This window comes from Octopus sinensis, linkage group LG9 (assembly GCF_006345805.1).
Source record: "Octopus sinensis linkage group LG9, ASM634580v1, whole genome shotgun sequence".
NCBI classification, from domain to species: domain Eukaryota; kingdom Metazoa; phylum Mollusca; class Cephalopoda; order Octopoda; family Octopodidae; genus Octopus; species Octopus sinensis.
Window position 1 is genome coordinate 71,605 of NC_043005.1, and position 22,220 is coordinate 93,824.

The window sequence follows — 22,220 nt, forward strand, 5'->3', positions numbered from 1 at the left end:
TCAGTTTTGGGACAATGTTAAATAGGGGAGAGCCTGTTGAGGAAAAGTTGTGTCGCAGTGTACCTATATGTTGTGATCCTGAATTGTGCCGGGTACGTATGGCCCGTGGTCCCAGCCTTGGATGAACCTTGAAACTAATGTCCAGGTCGTTTGGGCAATGCAGAAAGTATTTTCTTCACATTGTGCAATTGATGTACCGCTCGCGGCGGCGCTGGAGAGAGTAGAGTTTCAAGGCTTTAAGGTGGTGGGGCAGTAATCGAGATCAGTCATGCCTTCAATTCGTTTAGTGAGTGCCCTCTGGGGTGATTCAATATATATAGAAGGGGTGTATTTCCACGCGGGAAAAAGTATAGGAGAATTTGTTTTTGAATATGCACCTGACTTTGAAAAACTTGCTTTTAAATAAATTAATTTACATACATACCAATAATTTTCAATAATTTTTTGTCAATAGTATAAACGTATATAAAACAATGCGAAGAAGAAAACTAGTTTAAATGATTAAATGTTCACAAAATTCAATAACAGGGGTAGATAATATCAAAAATGATCGGCGAAGAATATAAAAAATGTGGATTACTAGAAGTTCAGTGAAACTGAGTTATTATAGAATATTTGGACAAGAGAGAGAAAAGAAAAAAAATCTTGCGTGTTATTCTTTTTCCGTCGCGTACAGGGCTTTTCGCTTTTAACGGAATGTTTTGGAATTAGTATATGTATGTATATATATATATATATATATATATATATATATATATATATATATATATACATGTGATCTCGTGAGCACCGCAAGCAATTTTTTTCCTCTGTCTTCCTTATCAGGATCTTTCCTTCTCCTTTGTTTCCGACGAAGAGCTCCGCTCGAAACGTTAAACCCTCCTTCTTCCCTTCTTTCCTGGGCTTCCAATAATACTTTAATTGTTCCACGTCCTCGCGTTCCTGTGTTTTTTTTCTGTGTTTTCTTGTTTGGATTAACTATATATATATATATATATATATATATATATATATATATATGTTTCTCCGCGGACGGATCTAATTTTTGATTCGTTATAATTCTGATGGTCAAGTTTAGCGTTCTGCTTGGTTGACCCGGTTGGTTGATTCTCATAAAGGGTCAGTTTGTTTTCCTGAGGGTCCGGTTCTGATTGGAAGTAAAATTCCATTCGTCTAGTGATTGGTAACGTCAGCAACTGGTGTTTGAGAGGGTGTATGGTGTTATTGGATAGTATAGGTGTGTAGTTATTGTATAGAGTTGCAGTTTCGAAACCCAGGTGGAAGACTGTTACTAAAGTTTTCGAATTATGTCTGTTGTATCTGGTTGTTTTTTTGTGGAGAAATTGAGCCTCTTCTACTTTCTGGTGTTGATGTTGTCAGCAAAACCAAACATCTTCAGGTATTCAACGATCTAAGAATGAGGTGTCATATCATATGCCTTCTTAAAGTCAATCCAAGCCACAGACATTTTTGTATGATGTTTCTTACAATGCCTCAAAACTGTTTTATCGATGACCAGGTGATCTTTGGTACCCTGAGAACTCTTCCTACATCCTTTTTGTACACTTTGTAGTATTTCTTCTTGTGCTAGGAAAGTGTATGTAGTTTCTCAAAATATTACCCTTTCTTCTATCTTTCATTACAAGTTTTGTCCTCCCAGTCACCATCCACGCGGGGACTGTACCTTTCTGGTCACACTCATTCAATTGGGCTGCTAGTCTTTCATGCGCTGAGTGGCATCTCTTCAGCCAGAAGCCACGAATCCCATCTGGTCCGGGGACTTTCAAGTTAGGCACTTTAACCACTTGTTCTTTCACATCACCCGTGCTTATGAAAATATTCCTTTATTTCTTACCTCCTTGTAATTTTGTCTTGATAGTCTCTATCCACATCGCATCCCTTTTATGCACCACCTTGTTTCCCTATAATCCACTCAAGAACTCCTGGCTTGATTTACATCAGGAGCAACATTTTCCCCATTGTCTCTTTGTAACGGGCGGAAGAATTGCTTCGAGTTATTTTTGAACAATCAGTTCTCCTCGAACTGCTTATTTCTGTTCACAAATCTTCTGATCTTCTGGCTTTTTGCTATGATCCTCTGTTTTAACTGCTCTATTACTGTATCAAACCCGCTCTTCCGTATTTTATACTTCTTCCCTAATTTTTCTGTCGGTCTTTTTCCCATTTTTCCAGTTTCCTCTTAACTATTGCTCAGTTTTTCCTAGATCTTGCCTTACCCGTATTATGTCCCGTTTCGATGCGTTCTTTCCACCATGTTCTTTTGCTCCACCATTTTTGTTCCCTTAAGTTGTAATTTCTCCTCAACAAGTAGCGCAATAGCTCGGAGATTCCTTGTTTGTGTTATGTCCTCCGACTGGATGTATGGTATAACAGTATTTATCTTTCGTGTTACTTTATTTATCATACTCCTATCTTTATCATATTCATGGGTATTTTTTTTCTGAAGTCGGTGAGTCGTCTTTGAATTTCAAGCAATTCATTATCTAGTTGGTTCATTTCCCCGGCATGTCCACCCACCACAGTATCAGGGTTATCCCCCTCCTCCTCCTCCTCCTCATCATCATCATCATCATCACCATCCATCATCATTTTTATTATTTACTTTTAATCTGCATGTTGCAATCACTCGCCGAGACACACCTAACATCCTAGGGCGAGAGAAGGATAAGAGATGTTATAGCATGACTGAAAGCTTGGGGAGCGCAAGTGACAGGGGCAATAGCAAAATATCTTCATGTAATACAATGGAAACATTTAAATTGATAGGGATTTTCTAAGGATGTAGTGAGTACTTGTCAGCACAATCTGTTGGATTTGTCTTAGACATTGTTCTCCTGGGATATTATGTAGATGTTTCTAACATCCCTTTCTTATCATACCAAGGGCACCCACAATAACAGGAATAGTTCTCGTTTTAAGATGCCACATCTTTTGTATTTCAATTTCCAGGTCCTCATATTTACATAATTTGTCAATCTTTTCATCAGTAGGAACACTTACATCCATTGATCTACAAGTATTGCTTCGTCTTTAATGACTATGTCTGGTCGATTAGCCTGCATCCTTCTGTTGGTATTGACTGGAAAATTCCAGAGGACAGTGCCATTTTTACCTTCAACGACTGGCTCAGGATGATGTCCATACCAGTAAGCAAGAGTGCTGATTTTGTATTGTCCGCATATTTTCCAAAGTAAATACTGTCCTACCTTATAGTAACTTTGTATTCATTTGGTGTCAACACAGGACATCCCGTGACAAGATGGTCTATTGTTTCATCAAATTTGTCGCAGAATCTGCATTTAGGGTCAGAACCGTTTTGAAGAACATTAGCCAGGTAGGTTTTGATAAGCAAGCTTTAATCTTGTGCCACCACTATAAAGCCATCAGTCTCTGCTTTCAGTCCTGAGCTTCTCAACCACTGATGGGTTGTTGCTTGGACTACATCAGCATTTCGGCTTCGGAGTATATACTGTCCATGCAGAGGTTTCTGGCTCCATCGCACCTCAATTTTTTTCTGCCCGTTTTTGTTGCAGTCTTTTTGATCCGTTTTGCTTTTTTCGTGGCGGTGGTTTCAGGTTCTTCATCTAACTCAGGGTTAATGTCAAGTTCTTTTGCGAATTTTAAAGTTTCCTTGACAATAGAATGTGTTTTTCGCTGCTTTCATGTTTGCATACAAACCGCACCATCCAGTCTTCTGTACTAGATAAGTACATGTTCATTGCTATTGTGGTGCTTCTACTTGCAACATTCCTCTTCCTCCAGACTTCTAGGTAGGTACAGACGATCAAAGCCTGCTTTTGGGTGGTGCATGATTTCATGTTAGTAGTTTTCTTATCTTCTTGTCCAAGCATTGGAGCTTTGTAATATTCCAGTTAACTTTATTGGACTACTGGAAGTGTCAGGGAGTTAATGGCATCGATGCAATATTTGGAGTTGACTTCAGTTTTTAGTATGCGTCTTATTCTTCTGTAATACTCCTTTAGTATTTTTTCTTTCATTGTAGCATGTTGTATTCGTTTCCTTCGTTTATCCTGTGATCTTTATAGTTTCCTTATGGGTCAAGATCCTTGATGGCAGTGTCAGTATCTAATTTAATGGAAACTGTTTGCTTGAGCTTTCCTTTCACAAAAGTTATCAAGGCCCAAATCCCTCACAGTGTCACTGCTGGACTCTTTAACAGTAGTTAACAGCCCAACTAGCTCTTTGTCATTTCTAGCAAAAGGCTTCAGGTCGTCCATATAAAACAGATGGCTTACTATAATATTATACAGTAGCAGAGATACCCAGCATTGTTCGGGATTAAAATGGAATAGTTTGTATACATAATGCAGTTATGTTGAAACAGGTGATACGGGGAAAGTGCAACAGTGGCAACAAGATATTTGTGGAGTAAATGATGGTCTGATTCCACTAAGCGACATGTCATGCATCCGTTTGGAGTATCCGAGGCCCTAACCTGTCATGGAAAATTGGGGGTGGGGGTATGTGATTCTTGAATGCGTCGCAAAACTGTTAGTGGATATACTCTCCTTTGCGGCGGTCGGCGCTGCATCTAACACGACCCATCGTCTGAAGTTTTGATACCTCCTTCGGGTTTGTTGTATTACATCACTCATAAAGTAAAATTTAGAGGAGGTATAGTTGTTCATTTGTAAGAAACAAGAAAGCAATGAGATGATAGACTTGCCCTTGAACTTCGAACGTCGTCGTAAATCCATGTTCAACTCTCTCCTAAGATGAACCAAACGATGTCATTTGGAATGCAGAGTTGTATTGCCTGATATTATTCAGAAAATCCTTTGACTGGATGGAAGTACTTTCCAGAAGATCCATAAGAGGTTGAAGGGGAGCTGGTAGTGCTGGTAATCTTACCTTACCGCCTGAGCAGCACATGCCATTTGTTTCATTTGGAAATTTTGAAGCTTTGCAGAGATAACAATTTGAGTTTAGCACACCAATTTGGACAAAATGATCATTTTTGTAAGAATGGGATGGATTATATCTAAAAGCAGCTTCAGGAGTTGTGAAGAACAAATTTGTACGTAGTCTGTTTCTGAGAGCCGTTCTATTGGACTTCTGTCTAATCATTAAGACATTGTTTTAATGATTCAGCATTAAGTCCTGCAGCGTTCTTTTGCTGATCTTGGCAAAGTCTCATCTCACCTCTGTCTTGAGACTCCATTTGATGTGCTACAGCATGCATTTGCTGATGTTGGGAATGTCTCATCTCTCTTCTCCATTGCCACTCCATTCGACATGCTGTGAGATTCCATTTTATGTTCTGCAGCATGCCTTTGCTGATCTTGAGAAAGTCTCATCTCCTTTCTGTCTTGAGACTCAGTTTTCTACAATCCTCTTAGCTTTATACTTATTTGTGCCTTTTCTTTGGCGACATATCTTTTTCAACATTGTAAACAAAAAATTATGAATAGAAAAAATTATACTTTAATCTTTAAGCAGTTGTAGTATGTAGTATGTCTTTATTTTTGCATGCAGTATAAATTAACCAAATACAAGGAAATTAAAGAAATAGAAGCAATTGTATGAACTGCAAATTTAACGGTGAATACCACAATAATTATTATAGATAAATTTCTTAATTTATATTGGATTGGCAACTAAGTTCTCACAGTTTTTTTTAAATTTTGGAATTTATTGCGTTTTTAAATTTTGGAATCTATTTTTTTGAGAATTCTATTTTTGAATCTTTTTGGAAACTATTAATTTTTGTTTATTTTCAGATCATTTAAATGGAATGCCAAGTTAAGAAAAACGAGCATTTTCGACACCTTTTTGCTTTTAATCAAAGTTCTAAGGCCACAAAAGCTGCTCGCAACATTTAAGCTGTGTATGGAGAGGGTGCCATAGCTGAAAGAACCGCTCGTGATTAGTATGCCAAGTACAAAATTGGTAATTTTAACTTCAAAGACGCACCTCGTTCTGGCCGTCCAGTTGAGTTCGATGAAGATCGATTAAACCAACTTTTGCACGAAAATTCTCGTCAAACGACAAGGGAACTGGCAGAGAAAATGGAATGCTCCCACACTGCTATAAAGAAGCATCTTCATTCGATGAGAAAGGTTCAGAAGTATGGAGCATGGTATCCGCATGCTTTAAGTGACAACAACAAAAGTCAAGGGGCCACACTCTCCGCTGGTTTGCTTGCTCGTCACCGCTCAACTCATGGACACAAGCAACGATTTCTTTATTGAATCGTTACTGGCGACGAAAAATGTTGCCTGTACATCAATATGAAGCAGCATAAGGAATGGCTTAGCTTCAGTAAACAAGCGACACCGTGCGTAAAACAAGATCTTCATCCATGTAATACGATGTTGTGCGTATGGTGGGACTGGGAAGGGATTATCCATTACGAATGGCTTGAACGGAACCAAACGGTCAACGTGGAACTCTATGTTCAACAGATGGAACGACTCAACATGGCTATTCAAGAGAAAAGACCTAATCAACAGCATGGAGTTCTTCTGTTGTATGACAACGCATGCACTCATATCGCCAATATGACCAAGAAAACCATTCAAACGCATGGCTGGGAAGTGCTGCCACACCTGCCGTACTCTTCTGATTTGACACCAACGAATTTCCATTTCTTTCGACCTCCATCAAATGCTATACGCGGAGTTTCGTTCAATACTGATGCGGAATTGAGAGCTTGGTTGGATTAATTTTTCGAGTCGAAATCGGGTGATTTCTACCAACGAGGTATTGAAAATCTTGTTGAACGTTGGGAAGAAGTTGTAAACAACAAGGGTGAATACATTGTTGATTAATTAGTTGTTATTTTTTATTAAAACTTTTTAAAAATCTAAATTTTTAAAAAAACGGTGGTAACTTAGTTACCAACCCAATATATATTTAGCACTGTTCACGTTAAGTTATCAAATATTCATTTATTTCATATATAACAGAAATAAGATGGACTTAGTGTTATCGCATTAGAATTAAATGTGAAAGAATAGAAGTGAAACAATATTATATCACATCACAATATAGATCTCATTCTTTCACTTTTGACACGGAATACAAAACCAGTGCCAATGTTATATTGTTCTAATCCAAATGAAAAAAAAATTACATGTTGACACTCAAGTATCCTAAATGTTGGAATCAGCACCGGTAGGGCAAATGCATTGTGGGATATTGTCTTGTAAGAGGAGAGAGTTCGGACTAATATTTTTCTTAGTCTGGTGTAATAGTCTAGGGTCACTCTATCTTTATTCACAGTACCTTGGTAGATATATGTTCATCATTGCCAAGGTACTTGTAGCATTCTTTGTATGTTACAGGTGAGATAGTGAAACCATTGATGAACAGGTTTTGTGTCTGGGAGACTGATTTTCCGCTTTTAAAAATTAGATTGTTTATATAATTAATAATTTATCTTAACAAAAATTTACTACAAACACACACACACATGCATATGTTTATAATTATATCATTAAAATGCTTATTTAATAATATTTTACATACACACATATGTACTAAAGAAAGACGGATATGTATGTAGTTAAATATCATGACTGATAAGCAGCAGATACTAAACAGACAGACGGAGGGACAGACAGACAGGCAAGCAGACAGAGACAGACAGGCGGGCACAGAGGAGAGACAGACAGACAGACAGACCGACCCCGACAGACAGACAGACAGACAGACAGACAGAAAGATAGATAGATAGATAGATATAGATAGATAGATAGATAGATAGATAGATAGTTAGATAGATAGATAGATAGATAGATAGATAGATAGATAGATAGATAGATAGATAGATAGATAGATAGATAGATAGATAGATACAAACATAAACAGTAAATATGCAAGTAGATAGTTATGAAAAGCGGGAAAATATTCCATTTAATTCCTATATGCAATCTTATCGAAAAACGTCCATACCTGGTAGAAGAGTGTGGATGAAACAAATAAATCTTGATTCTTGTATGTTCCAGAAAAAAAATTCTTAGCCTACGATGTCGATTGGATGTTTCTTTTAGAAGTTATGAATTGCTGAAATAGATAAGAAAAAATTAAGTATGAGGAAAATTATATACATACATACATACATACATACATACATACATACATAATACATACATACATATACCATAACTACATACATACATACATACATACATACATACATAATACATAATGCATACATACATACATATATATGGTGTGTATTATATATATATATATAAAATTATATAATAAAATACATATATTATATATATATTATGTAGTATTATATTATATATATATATATATATATATATATATATAAATTCCTCTATTTACATAACATCGAGGTCTCATTCCTCTTTTGTTATTCAATTATTATTATTAGTAATAATAATAAAAAAAAATAATAATAATAATAATAATAATAATAATAATAATAATATAATAATAATAATAATAATAATATAATAAAGATAGAAAACCGAAGACGAACGTAACATTCCAATAAAAAACTATGTAAACAAAAAACAACAAACCCAGACCGTAAGGATGCATAATAATGCACGACAAGCAGCAAGCCAAAATACGACAGGCAGACGTACGAACGAGAAATAAAGCGACACAAATCTAAAACTGGAAACAACGAAGGGGAGCCTAAAGATATGATACTATAAAAAGTAGAATAATCAAAGAACTGAAAAACTCAGATCTCAAAATGGACCACCGACCATACTCCCAAAATCAAAATAGACAAAAATCAACATCAATTATAACTAGCATAAACCTAGCCGTCACAGAACTAATAGCCACTAAAACAAATAGCGATATCACTGAGCTAAATGACATATATGCAGCAGCCACTGCAGCCACAATAGAAGCTGGATACTCCCTCAAACCCATCCAAACAGGAGTACCACCAAACAAACCGTGTAGATAAATAACATCTCCAAAAATACAAAAAATGAGAAAAGATCTGTCGATTCTTAATGAAATCAGTAGACAATCAACGCTACTAAGAAACAAAAAAAGAAAACAAAAGTACTGTGCAAATACAACATCACAGAAAAATATTTACCTGAGAAAAAGAAAAGCTAAAGCAAGATATCCTTGCCAAAGCACAAAGGATCCGCCGGTATGAGAAACGCCAACGTTTCTTTGAACAAAACAAACAGTTCAACTCCAACCCCAAAAAGTTCTACCAAAAACTTGGCAAAAAATCAAATGAACATCACTGTAGCACCAACGGCAGGAGAAGTGGAAGAATTCTGGAGAGAAATATAGTCGGCGAAAGAACAACCAAAAAAAAGGAGTATCAAAATAACAAACTCGGCATCTGAACAACTTTGGACCCCCCATAACTGAAGAGGTCACCCAGGCACTGCAAAGACTAAGCAACTGGAAGGCACCTGGGCATGACAAGATCCCCAACTTCTGGTTGAAATATCTAACAGGAATGCACAAAAAGCTGGCTGAAAACTTTAACAACATACTAGCAGAGCCAGAGACAATGCCTGAATGGCTCACGAAGGGGAAAACCATCTTAATTCCCAAATCAAATGAAACAGCAAAACAGAAAACTACAGACCAATAACCTTCTCCCTACAATGTTCAAGGCATTTACTGCAGTGATATCGCAAAGGTGACAAGCACCTGGACGAAAACAACCTGTTTCCAGAAGAGCAGAAAGGATCCCGCAAAGGCTCATATGGCTGTAAAGATCAACTAATGATAATAAAGCAATAACTGAAGACAGCCACAGAAAGAAGAAAGGCCTCAGTATGGCCTGGGTTGACTACAGAAAGGCGTTTCATAGCATCCCCCACACATGGATCCTCGAACACTAGCCATTAACAAAGTAGCACCAACAATCATAAAATCATAGAGCACTCTATGAATAAATGGCAAACAGTGCTACACCTCCAAACAAAAGAGGGACTCATGAAAACCAAAGACATCCCCGTTAGAAGAGGAATATTCAGGGAGACACGCTCTCTCCACTCCTTTTCTGCTTGGCACTGTCACCTCTATCTGATATGTAGATAGAACTGGATGCAGATATAAATGTTACGGCAAAACGATCAGCCACCTTTATATATGGATGACCTAAAACTGTACGCTGCAAATGACAAACAGCTAGAAACACAATTAAAGACAGTTCATGGAATCACCAAAGAAATAGATATGAAATTTGGAATAGAAAAATGCGCCAAATTAACCTGGAGAGAGGAAAACTAGTTAAGAGTAGCAACATCACGCTAGATAAATCCAATGAAATAAGAGAATTAGACCAAAGCCAAACTTACAAATATTTAGGAATCCATGAACTAGATAAGACCACACACACATAAATGAAAGAGAAAATAAATAAAGAATACTATAGACGAGTTAGATCAATAGTAAAAACAGAGCTCAATGCTAAAAACAAGATAATAGGTATTAACACTTTAGCTTCCCCAGTTATAAGTTACAGCTACAATATCCTTAACTGGACACTAATGAACTAAGCAAATAGATAGGAAAACAAGAAAAATAATGACAGGATCTAGGATGCACCGCCCAAAATCTGACATAGAAAGGCTATATATACAACGTATAGAAGGTGGTAGAGGCCTTATAAAGCTGGAAAACTATTATAAAATAACCACCATCGGACTGAAAAAATACCTACTTCAGAAGCAAGGAAAACTGATCCAGATAGCAGCAAAACACGAGCAAAACAAAAAACTGTTCTCAGTATTTAAGGAAGCTGACAAATACAAACAAGAAATCATACCACCTACTAAATATGAAGAAGAAGAAGATGAAGAAACAACAAAAGCTATAAAACAAATGAAATCCAAACTAAAACTAGAATAGCAACGGACCATGATAAAACGATGGCAAGAAAAACTAAATGCAAATGAAATAGATAAAGAAAAGTCCCAGCAATGGTTGAGAAGCTCAGGACTCAAAGCAGAGACGGAAGGATTTTTAATTGCAGCACAAGACCAAAGCCTCCCCACCAGAAATTACCAAAAACATGTAATGAAAAGAAATATAACAAGTAACTGCAGAATATGTGGAGATGGACAAGAAACAATAAATCATATTATCTCTGGCTACCCAGTCCTTGCTAGGAAGGAATATATTCACAGACACGACAGAGTTGGGACCTAATACACTGGAAGCTATGCCAACACTATGGAATAACAACAGAAAAAAGATGGTGTAGGCACCACACCAGAAAAAGTTACAGAAAACGAAAAAAACAATACTCTGGGATATGCCAATACACACAGATAAAGAAATTAAGGCCAACAGACCAGATATAGTTGTCAGAGATCATGAAGAAAAAATGCTTTCTAATTGATGTATCAATACCGGCAGATGACGACGTGTCTCTAAAAGAAATGGAGAAACATTCTAATTACAAAGACCCAGAAATAGAGGTAACATGAATGTAGATCTAAAAACAGAAACAATTCCTCTCATAGTAGGCGAATTAGGCATGATTAAAAAGTATTCATACAAATACATAACAAAAACCAGGACTAGCAAATATATATAACATACAGAAAATTGCACTACTGGGCACTGCACACGTCCTACGCAAAACACTTTCAATACAATGAGAATAAGAGCACCACAGCAAACCACAGCACATACCCAAGGCACACAGAGCTGCGCTCGGTAGTGAAGTGAAAGCAAGCTGTAAAAATAAAACTACTGAATAATAATAATAATAATAATAATAATAATAATAATATAATAATAATAATAATAATAATAATAATTAATAATAATAATAATGATAAATACAAAAATTACCAAATTTATGAAAGGAGATAAATTCTACCACATATCTTGAAGTAAATTTCGTAATAGCTTCTGGGTAAAAAGCAGCATTTTTTTTTTTCTGGTTTGGAGCAGAGATAAATAAGTTTTGCAAATTACCAACCCAGACGCATGTACATAGCCACCCAAACCCAACCCATAGAACACTCAAATACTCACACGCACACACACATATATGCGCACACACACTATATACGCACACACACTATATACGCACACACACATATATACGCACTCACACAACACACAAATATGCACACACTTGCACTCACATACATATATACACACACACGTACATATATACATACAGACAGACATATATACATACGTGTGTATGCACATGCACACTGACGCACGCACATGCGCACAACCAACCAAAACAAAAGAACGCAGCTTCAATAAGGGACAGAGTCAACAACTATTGGGGGGGTTACAAGAGAAGCAGCGAAAATTTTAGATGGAAAATAATAAATGAGTGGAAATGGAACCGGTGAGTGTGTCGATGAATGAGACACAAGACATTAAAGCAGAATTACTCTGCCCAGTTACAACACTACACACACACACAGATACACACACACACACACACACACACACACACACACACACAAGCACATATGTATGTATGTATGTATGTATATACACAAAGGGATTTGTATGATTGTGTATAGAAGAATATATTACTCAAAGGAATTCCAACTCTGTTTTTCACGTTTTATTTATATTCTTATATAGGATACTAGCAGAATTGCTCGGCGATTCTCGGGGCTGAATTGCTTGAAAGTACTGTTAATGATTGCACTGAATTATGATGACTATTCAGGCAAATATTGATATAAGTTTACGGTGGGAGATAAGGACTTAACGATCAAACGTGTGCCATTGCATTTTTTTGGGGGAACCAAATTTCTAATGAGCATTATAGGGGCACCAACTTTAAGTTTAAGAATGTGTGGTGGTAGTCTGGGGGCTCAAAGGAATTGAGTACCTCTATAGGATAGTTGATGACATCCTCTGGGTCAGGAGTTGTATCGATAGACTTATATACATAGACATGCCCAGGAATGAATTTTAGCATTTCATCATTTATATGGTGAACAGTTTTATCCTCGGGGCCAGAATAGCCCTTTGGCCAATCCAATCCATATTATGATAATTAGCTTGTAGATCTGGGAACACTGTATCTCTGAGATCAGAAGGCGTTTTAACAATGGTACAAATGGAATCGATGGCAATATTACCATTTTCATCCCCTGGTATTTTGCCTTCGCCAAGTGCAAGGAGGGTGTGAGAAAATGCTGCTGATGTGATATCATGTCGCATATGAGCATGCATATTGGTGTGAAGTTTGAGAGTCTTCACCAGTGGCCACAATGTGGATGACTTAAGACACGCACTTACTGCATCAACTCTAGTCCCTTTGGGAATAACGGGAAGTGTTTGTCGGAAGTCCCCTGAAAGAAGAAGTGTTATGCCTGACATGGGAGCTGAAGAGTGTTTGATGTCTCAGAGAGATCTATCTAGTGCCTCAAGAGCACGTCTGTGGGCCATCGTGCATTCATCCCAAACGATAAGCTTGCATCGTCTGAAGACTTCTGCTTGATCGGCGCTGTTACTGATGTTGCAAGCTGGTGTCTCAGTCTTCGCTAAGTCAAGCGGGAACTTGAAAGTGGAATGAGCTGTCCTGCCGCCTGGCAACAAAGTAGCCGCAATTCCAGATGATGCCACAGCTAGGGCAATGCCTTGTGTTCGCCTAATCTCAGCCAATATCAATTTGTTGACAAAAGTTTTCCCAGTGCCCCCAGGAGCGTCCAGGAAAAAAATCCCCCCAGCTTTGGGCCGGACTGAATTAACAACGGAGTTGTAAGCGAACTTTTTTTCTGGAAGGAGCTTTGGCTCATTGTCGGCTATGTACTCGGCAAGCTCGTCAACATTAAAACATGTCTCACGCAGCAAATGTGAAGACAGAGTGTTTGTGCGTTCCCGGTTTGTTGAAGGTAGGCCATAGACCGGCAAGGCACTACCGCCCATATCAAGTACAGTATTTTCGAACGTAGTTTGTTACCACACAGCCAAACCTGCCCCTATGTATGTGGTGTGTGTGTGTGTGTGGTGTGTGTGTTGTAATGTGAATGAAATGTGAAAAAATGTTAACCGTGGAAGGAAAAGAAAGAAATATTAGCAGCTGAAAAAGAAATTTTTATGCGAGTATAGCGACAGAGTGTGTAAAATGTATTGAAATTTGAGTTAAAAGCAAGAAAATAAAGTTAGATTTGCAAGAATGGAAGTAGTTTACGTACATGTTCGAAATGTGAAGTGTTTTAGTTGTTTAATCAAATATTTGCGTAAAGTGTATAGAAAGGTAAATTGAAAAAGAAAATGAATTGAAATTTTTAAGAAAGGAATTTTTTTTACATACATGTGTCAAATGGCAAATGTTTGTACAGTTGTCCGAAATGGGACCAGGGTAAATGTGTGGAAACTGATGTATTATAATGAAAAGTCCTTCTTGTTCAAGGTACATTTGTGGTGTGTATTAAGTACTGTATATATAATGTGTTGCAGCTATAAACTTTACATGCCACGTGATTACAATAGTGAAACAGTAATAATAATAATAATAACATACCTTTTTAATTTATCCCCATTTATGTGAAACCACTTATTCAAGTTCAAGTCATTGATGCAATTTCATACGAATTGCTAATACACACACACATAATAAGTTTGAAAAATTGAATATTAATTTGATTAATATGAACTGAAAACCAGTGTTGTAGCATATAAGACCATAGGGAATCTTTTCTCTAGCAAAAAGGATGACCAGTCTGAATGGGTCATCCTGTCACACACACACACACCGCACACACACACACACACACACACGCACGCACGCAAACACACACACACACACACACAAACACACACACACACACACGTTAGCTTACAATTTTATTTCAACAATTGACACTGACATTTTGTATATATTTGCGTGTCAATGTGTGTAAAGAGGAAGTGGGAGTAATAGGCAGAGTAAATGCTTTGAAGTGAAAGAGTGAAATGTTAAAATATTGATTTTTCTCGAATTTTTTCTTAATTGGGGTGAAAGTAAAGAAATTTGTATGCCATGACCGAATGGAATTACTTGGAAAAATCATAGGTGAAGTCTAATTGAAGAAATTGTGTGAGGAGTAAATCGTTATGTATATTTGTTTCTGTTTGCTGTGTATTTATTTTTGAGTTGTGGTTTAAGGTACACTTGCAAAGAGAAAGTAGGAGAAATTTGGTGATAGCATGAGTGAAGCAGTTCATCCCAGTTATATGAAGACTTTCACTTTAATTGTTGCAGACTTGCAAAGAGAAAGTAGCAGAAAGTGTGGTGGTAATGGTAGGAGTGAAGCAGTTTAAATGAAAGAGGGAAATCTAAAAATATTGAGTTTTCTCGAATTTTTGCTTAATTGGGGGTAAAATTTGAAAAACTGTACATGCCACGACCCGATGGATTCTACTCGTAAAAATGATAGGTAAATGCTAATTGAAGAAATTCTATATTGTAGAATTGTATAAAAAACAAACGGTTTGGGAGGCAGATAAAATCTGCATTTTATAATAAGAGATAAAATAATATAGTAAAAATAAATGAAATGAAGTATTGTCTGTTCTTATTGAACCAATGAAATATTAAGTATTAAATATATGTTGTGACTGGGGAGGGTCATATTGTCCATGCCTTGATATCCATCACACTCACACCGTTTCATTTCTGCACATTCATTATCGATATTTCTTCTTCCAAAATTCTCGTTGCTTTTGCAAGCTTGTCGATGGATATTGACTCTGTCCGTTATTGGAGATGCGTTCTTCGTTGCCTGTTTGTGAGCATATGTGTGCGTCAGTGTGCATGTGTGCGTCAGTGTGCATGTGTGCGTCAGTGTGCATGTGTGCGTCAGTGTGCATGTGTGCGTCAGTGTGCATGTGAGCGTCAGTGTGCATGTGTGCAAATGTGCATGTGTGCGTCAGTGTGCATGTGTGCGTCAGTGTGCATGTGTGCGTCAGTGTGCATGTGTGCGTCAGTGTGTATGTGTGCGTCAGTGTGCATGTGAGCGTCAGTGTGCATGTGTGCAAATGTGCATGTGTGCGTCAGTGTGCATGTGTGCGTCAGTATGCATGTGTGCGTCAGTGTGCATGTGTGCGTCAGTGTGCATGTGTGCAAATGTGCATGTGTGCGTCAGTGTGCATGTGTGCGTCAGTGTGCATGTGTGCGTCAGTGTGCATGTGTGCGTCAGTGTGCATGTGTGCGTCAGTGTGCATGTGTGCGTCAGTGTGCATGTGTGCAAATGTGCATGTGTGCGTCAGTGTGCATGTGTGCGTCAGTGTGCATGTGTGCGTCAGTGTGCATGTGTGCGTCAGTGTGCATATGTGCGTCAGTGTGCATGTCTGCGTCAGTGTGCATGTGTGCGTCAGTGTGCATGTGTGCGTCAGTGTGCATGTGTGCAAATGTGTATGTGTGCGTCAGTGTGCATGTGTGCGTCAGTGTGCATGTGTGCGTCAGTGTGCATGTGTGCAAATGTGCATGTGTGCGTCAGTGTGCATGTGTGCGTCAGTGTGCATGTGTGCGTCAGTGTGCATGTGTGCGTCAGTGTGCATGTGTGCGTCAGTGTGCATATGTGCGTCAGTGTGCATGTGTGCAAATGTACATGTGTGCGTCAGTGTGCATGTGTGCAAATGTGCATGTGTGCGTCAGTGTGCATGTGTGCGTCAGTGTGCATGTGTGCGTCAGTGTGCATGTGTGCAAATGTGCATGTGTGCGTCAGTGTGCATGTGTGCGTCAGTGTGCATGTGTGCATCAGTGTGCATGTGTGCGTCAGTGTGCATGTGTGCGTCAGTGTGCATGTGTGCAAATGTGCATGTGTGCGTCAGTGTGCATGTGTGCGTCAGTGTGCGTCAGTGTGCATGTGTGCGCCAGTGTGCATGTGTGCGTCAGTGTGCATATGTGCGTCAGTGTGCATGTGTGCGTCAGTGTGCATGTGTGCGTCAGTGTGCATGTGTGCAAATGTGCATGTGTGTGTCAGTGTGCATGTGTGCAAATGTGCATGTGTGCGTCAGTGTGCATGTGTGCGTCAGTGTGCATGTGTGCGTCAGTGTGCATGTGTGCGTCAGTGTGCATGTGAGCGTCAGTGTGCATGTGTGCAAATGTGCATGTGTGCGTCAGTGTGCATGTGTGCGTCAGTGTGCATGTGTGCGTCAGTGTGCATGTGTGCGTCAGTGTGCATGTGTGCGTCAGTGTGCATGTGTGCAAATGTGCATGTGTGCGTCAGTGTGCATGTGTGCGTCAGTGCATGTGTGCGTCAGTGTGCATGTGTGCGTCAGTGTGCATGTGTGCAAATGTGCATGTGTGCGTCAGTGTGCATGTGTGCGTCAGTGTGCATGTGTGTGCGTCAGTGTGCATGTGTGCGTCAGTGTGCATGTGTGCAAATGTACATGTGTGCGTCAGTGTGCATGTGTGCAAATGTGCATGTGTGCGTCAGTGTGCATGTGTACGTCAGCGTGCATGTGTGCGTCAGTGTGCATGTGTGCGTCAGTGCATGTGTGCGTCAGTGGCATGTGTGCAAATGTGCATGTGTGCGTCAGTGTGCATGTGTGCGTCAGTGTCCATGTGTGCGTCAGTGTGCATGTGTGCGTCAGTGTGCATGTGTGCGTCAGTGTGCATGTGTGCGTCAGTGTGCATGTGTGCAAATGTGCATGTGTGCGTCAGTGTGCATGTGTGCAAATGTGCATGTGTGCGTCAGTGGCATGTGTGCGTCAGTGTGCAGTGTGCAAATGTGCATGTGTGCGTCAGTGTGCATGTGTGCGTCAGTGTGCATGTGTGCGTCAGTGTGCATGTGTGCAAATGTGCATGTGTGCGTCAGTGTGCATGTCTGCGTCAGTGTGCATGTGTGCGTCAGTGTGCATGTGTGCGTCAGTGTGCATGTGTGCGTCAGTGTGCATGTGTGCGTCAGTGTGCATGTGTGCGTCAGTGTGCATGTGTGCGTCAGTGTGCATGTGTGCGTCAGTGTGCATGTCTGCGTCAGTGTGCATGTGTGCGTCAGTGTGCATGTGTGCGTCAGTGTGCATGTGTGCGTCAGTGTGCATGTGTGCGTCAGTGTGCATGTCTGCGTCAGTGTGATGTGTGCGTCAGTGTGCATGTCTGCGTCAGTGTGCATGTGTGCGTCAGTGTGCATGTGTGCAAATGTGCATGTGTGCGTCAGTGTGCATGTGTGCGTCAGTGTGCATGTGTGCGTCAGTGTGCATGTGTGCGTCAGTGTGCATGTGTGCAAATGTGCATGTGTGCGTCAGTGTGCATGTGTGCGTCATGTGCATGTGTGCGTCAGTGTGCATGTGTGCGTCAGTGTGCATGTGTGCAAATGTGCATGTGGTGCAGTGTGCATGTGTGCGTCAGTGTGCATGTGTGCGTCAGTGTGCATGTGTGCGTCAGTGTGCATGTGTGCGTCAGTGTGCATGTGTGCGTCAGTGTGCATGTGTGCGTCAGTGTGCATGTGTGCGTCATGTGTGTGTGTGTATGTGTGCGTCAATGTGCATGTGTGCGTCAGTGTGCATGTGTGTCAGTGTGCATGTGTGCGTCAGTGTGTATGTGTGCGTCAATGTGCATGTGTGCGTCAGTGTGCATGTGTGCGTCAGTGTGCATGTGTGCGTCAGTGTGTATGTGTGCGTCAATGTGCATGTGTGCGTCAGTGTGTGCATGTGTGCGTCAGTGTGCATGTGTGCGTCAGTGTGCATGTGTGCGTCAGTGTGCATGTGTGCAAATGTGCATGTGTGCGTCAGTGTGCATGTGTGCGTCAGTGTGCATGTGCGCAAATGTGCATGTGTGCGTCAGTGTGCATGTGTGCAAATGTGCATGTGTGCGTCAGTGTGCATGTGTGCAAATGTGCATGTGTGCGTCAGTGTGCATGTGTGCGTCAGTGTGCATGTGTGCGTCAGTGTGCATGTGTCGTCTGTGTGCATGTGTGCGTCAGTGTGCATGTGTGCGTCAGTGTGCATGTGTGCAAATGTGCATGTGTGCGTCAGTGTGCATGTGTGCGTCAGTGTGCATGTATGCGTCAGTGTGCATGTGTGCGTCAGTGTGCATGTGTGCGTCAGTGTGCATGTGTGCGTCAGTGTGCATGTGTGCGTCAGTGTGTATGTGTGCGTCAATGTGCATGTGTGCGTCAGTGTGCATGTGTGCGTCAGTGTGCATGTGTGCAAAAGTGCATGTGTGCGTCAGTGTGCATGTGTGCGTCAGTGTGCATGTGTGCGTCAGTGTGCATGTGTGCGTCAGTGTGCATGTGTGTGTCAGTGTGCATGTGTGCAAATGTGCATGTGTGCAAATGTGCATGTGTGCGTCAGTGTGCATGTGTGCGTCAGTGTGCATGTGTGCGTCAGTGTGCATGTGTGCGTCAGTGTGCATGTGTGCGTCAGTGTGCATGTGTGCGTCAGTGTGCATGTGTGCGTCAGTGTGCATGTGTGCGTCAGTGTGCATGTGTGCGTCAGTGTGCATGTGTGCAAATGTGCATGTGTGTGTCAGTGTGCATGTGTGCGTCAGTGTGCATGTGTGCGTCAGTGTGCATGTGTGCGTCAGTGTGCATGTGTGCGTCAGTGTGCATGTGTGCGTCAGTGTGCATGTGTGCGTCAGTGTGCATGTGTGCAAATGTGCATATGTGCATCAGTGTGCATGTGAGCGTCAGTGTGCATGTGTGCGTCAGTGTGCATGTGTGCGTCAGTGTGCATGTGTGCGTCAGTGTGCATGTGTGCGTCAGTGTGCATGTGTGCGTCAGTGTGCATGTGTGCGTCAGTGTGCATGTGTGCGTCAGTGTGCATGTGTGCGTCAGTGTGCATGTGTGCGTCAGTGTGCATGTGTGCGTCAGTGTGCATGTGTGCGTCAGTGTGCATGTGTGCAAATGTGCATGTGTGCGTCAGTGTGCATGTGTGCAAATGTGCATGTGTGCGTCAGTGTGCATGTGTGCGTCAGTGTGCATGTGTGCGTCAGTGTGCATGTGTGCGTCAGTGTGCATGTGTGCGTCAGTGTGCATGTGTGCAAATGTGCATGTGTGCGTCAGTGTGCATGTGTGCGTCAGTGTGCATGTGTGCGTCAGTGTGCATGTGTGCGTCAGTGTGCATGTGTGCGTCAGTGTGCATGTGTGCGTCAGTGTGCATGTGTGCGTCAGTGTGCATGTGTGCAAATGTGCATGTGTGCGTCAGTGTGCATGTGTGCGTCAGTGTGCATGTGTGCAAATGTGCATGTGTGCGTCAGTGTGCATGTGTGCGTCAGTGTGCATGTGTGCGTCAGTGTGCATGTGTGCGTCAGTGTGCATGTGTGCAAATGTGCATGTGTGCGTCAGTGTGCATGTGTGATCAGTGTGCATGTGTGCGTCAGTGTGCATGTGTGCAAATGTGCATGTGTGCGTCAGTGTGCATGTCTGCGTCAGTGTGCATGTGTGCGTCAGTGTGCATGTGTGCGTCAGTGTGCATGTGTGCGTCAGTGTACATGTGTGCGTCAGTGTGCATGTGTGCGTCAGTGTGCATGTGTGCGTCAGTGTGCATGTGTGCGTCAGTGTGCATGTGTGCGTCAGTGTGCATGTGTGCGTCAGTGTGCATGTCTGCGTCAGTGTGCATGTGTGCGTCAGTGTGCATGTGTGCGTCAGTGTGCATGTGTGCGTCAGTGTGCATGTGTGCGTCAGTGTGCATGTCTGCGTCAGTGTGCATGTCTGCGTCAGTGTGCATGTGTGCGTCAGTGTGCATGTCTGCGTCAGTGTGCATGTGTGCGTCAGTGTGCATGTGTGCAAATGTGCATGTGTGCGTCAGTGTGCATGTGTGCGTCAGTGTGCATGTGTGCAAATGTGCATGTGTGCGTCAGTGTGCATGTGTGCGTCAGTGTGCATGTGTGCGTCAGTGTGCATGTGTGCAAATGTGCATGTGTGCGTCAGTGTGCATGTGTGCGTCAGTGTGCATGTGTGCGTCAGTGTGCATGTGTGCGTCAGTGTGCATGTGTGCGTCAGTGTGCATGTTGTGCAAATGTGCATGTGTGTGTCAGTGTTCATGGTGTGCGTCAGTGTGCATGTGTGCGTCAGTGTGCATGTGTGCGTCAGTGTGCATGTGTGCGTCAGTGTGCATGTGTGCGTCAGTGTGTATGTGTGCGTCAATGTGCATGTGTGCGTCAGTGTGCATGTGTGCGTCAGTGTGCATGTGTGCGTCAGTGTGTATGTGTGCGTCAATGTGCATGTGTGCGTCAGTGTGCATGTGTGCGTCAGTGTGCATGTGTGCGTCAGTGTTTATGTGTGCGTCAATGTGCATGTGTGCGTCAGTGTGCATGTGTGCGTCAGTGTGCATGTGTGCGTCAGTGTGCATGTGTGCAAATGTGCATGTGTGCGTCAGTGTGCATGTGTGCGTCAGTGTGCATGTGTGCGTCAGTGTGCATGTGTGCGTCCGTGTGCATGTGTGCGTCAGTGTGCATGTGTGTGCAAATGTGCATGTGTGCGTCAGTGTGCATGTGTGCGTCAGTGCATGTGTGCGTCAGTGTGCATGTGTGCGTCAGTGTGCATGTGTGCAAATGTGCATGTGTGCGTCAGTGTGCATGTGTGCGTCAGTGTGCATGTGTGCGTCAGTGTGCATGTGTGCAAATGTGCATGTGTGCGTCAGTGTGCATGTGTGCGTCAGTGTGCATGTGTGCGTCGTGTGCATGTGTGCGTCAGTGTGCATGTGTGCAAATGTGCATGTGTGTGCGTCAGTGTGCATGTGTGCGTCAGTGTGCATGTGTGCGTCAGTGTGCATGTGTGCGTCAGTGTGCATGTGTGCGTCAGTGTGCATGTGTGCGTCAGTGTGCATGTGTGCAAATGTGCATGTGTGCGTCAGTGTGCATGTGTGCGTCAGTGTGCATGTGTGCGTCAGTGTGCATGTGTGCGTCAGTGTGCATGTGTGCGTCAGTGTGCATGTGTGCGTCAGTGTGCATGTGTGCAAATGTGCATGTGTGCGTCAGTGTGCATGTGTGCAAATGTGCATGTGTGCGTCAGTGTGCATGTGTGCGTCAGTGTGCATGTGTGCGTCAGTGTGCATGTGTGCGTCAGTGTGCATGTGTGCGTCAGTGTGCATGTGTGCGTCAGTTTGCATGTGTGCAAATGGCATGTGTGCGTCAGTGTGCATGTGTGCGTCAGTGTGCATGTATGCGTCAGTGTGCATGTGTGCGTCAGTGTGCATGTGTGCGTCAGTGTGCATGTGTGCGTCAGTGCGTATGTGTGCGTCAATGTGCATGTGTGCGTCAGTGTGCATGTGTGCGTCAGTGTGCATGTGTGCAAATGTGCATGTGTGCGTCAGTGTGCATGTGTGCGTCAGTGTGCATGTGTGCGTCAGTG

General features: G+C 41.7%; 1 protein-coding gene and 2 long non-coding RNA genes across 3 annotated transcripts in view; 1 reads left to right on the forward strand and 2 right to left on the reverse strand.

Annotated features, from left to right (window-relative positions):
• Positions 1-22,220, reverse strand: part of LOC115215551 (polyunsaturated fatty acid lipoxygenase ALOX15B-like) — a 234,486-nt gene that overhangs the window by 68,681 nt on the left and 143,585 nt on the right. The window lies entirely within an intron of this gene.
• Positions 1-22,220, reverse strand: part of LOC115215939 — a 37,216-nt gene that overhangs the window by 5,879 nt on the left and 9,117 nt on the right. Inside the window, exon 2 of the long non-coding RNA XR_003882023.2 lies at positions 7,939-8,049. This is a non-coding gene — a long non-coding RNA (uncharacterized LOC115215939). The remainder of the gene's footprint in view (positions 1-7,938; positions 8,050-22,220) is intronic.
• On the forward strand, positions 8,516-14,014 carry LOC118764746. The gene is made up of 3 exons (XR_005000542.1): positions 8,516-8,602; positions 11,310-11,314; positions 14,002-14,014. It is a non-coding gene; the product is annotated as an uncharacterized LOC118764746 (long non-coding RNA).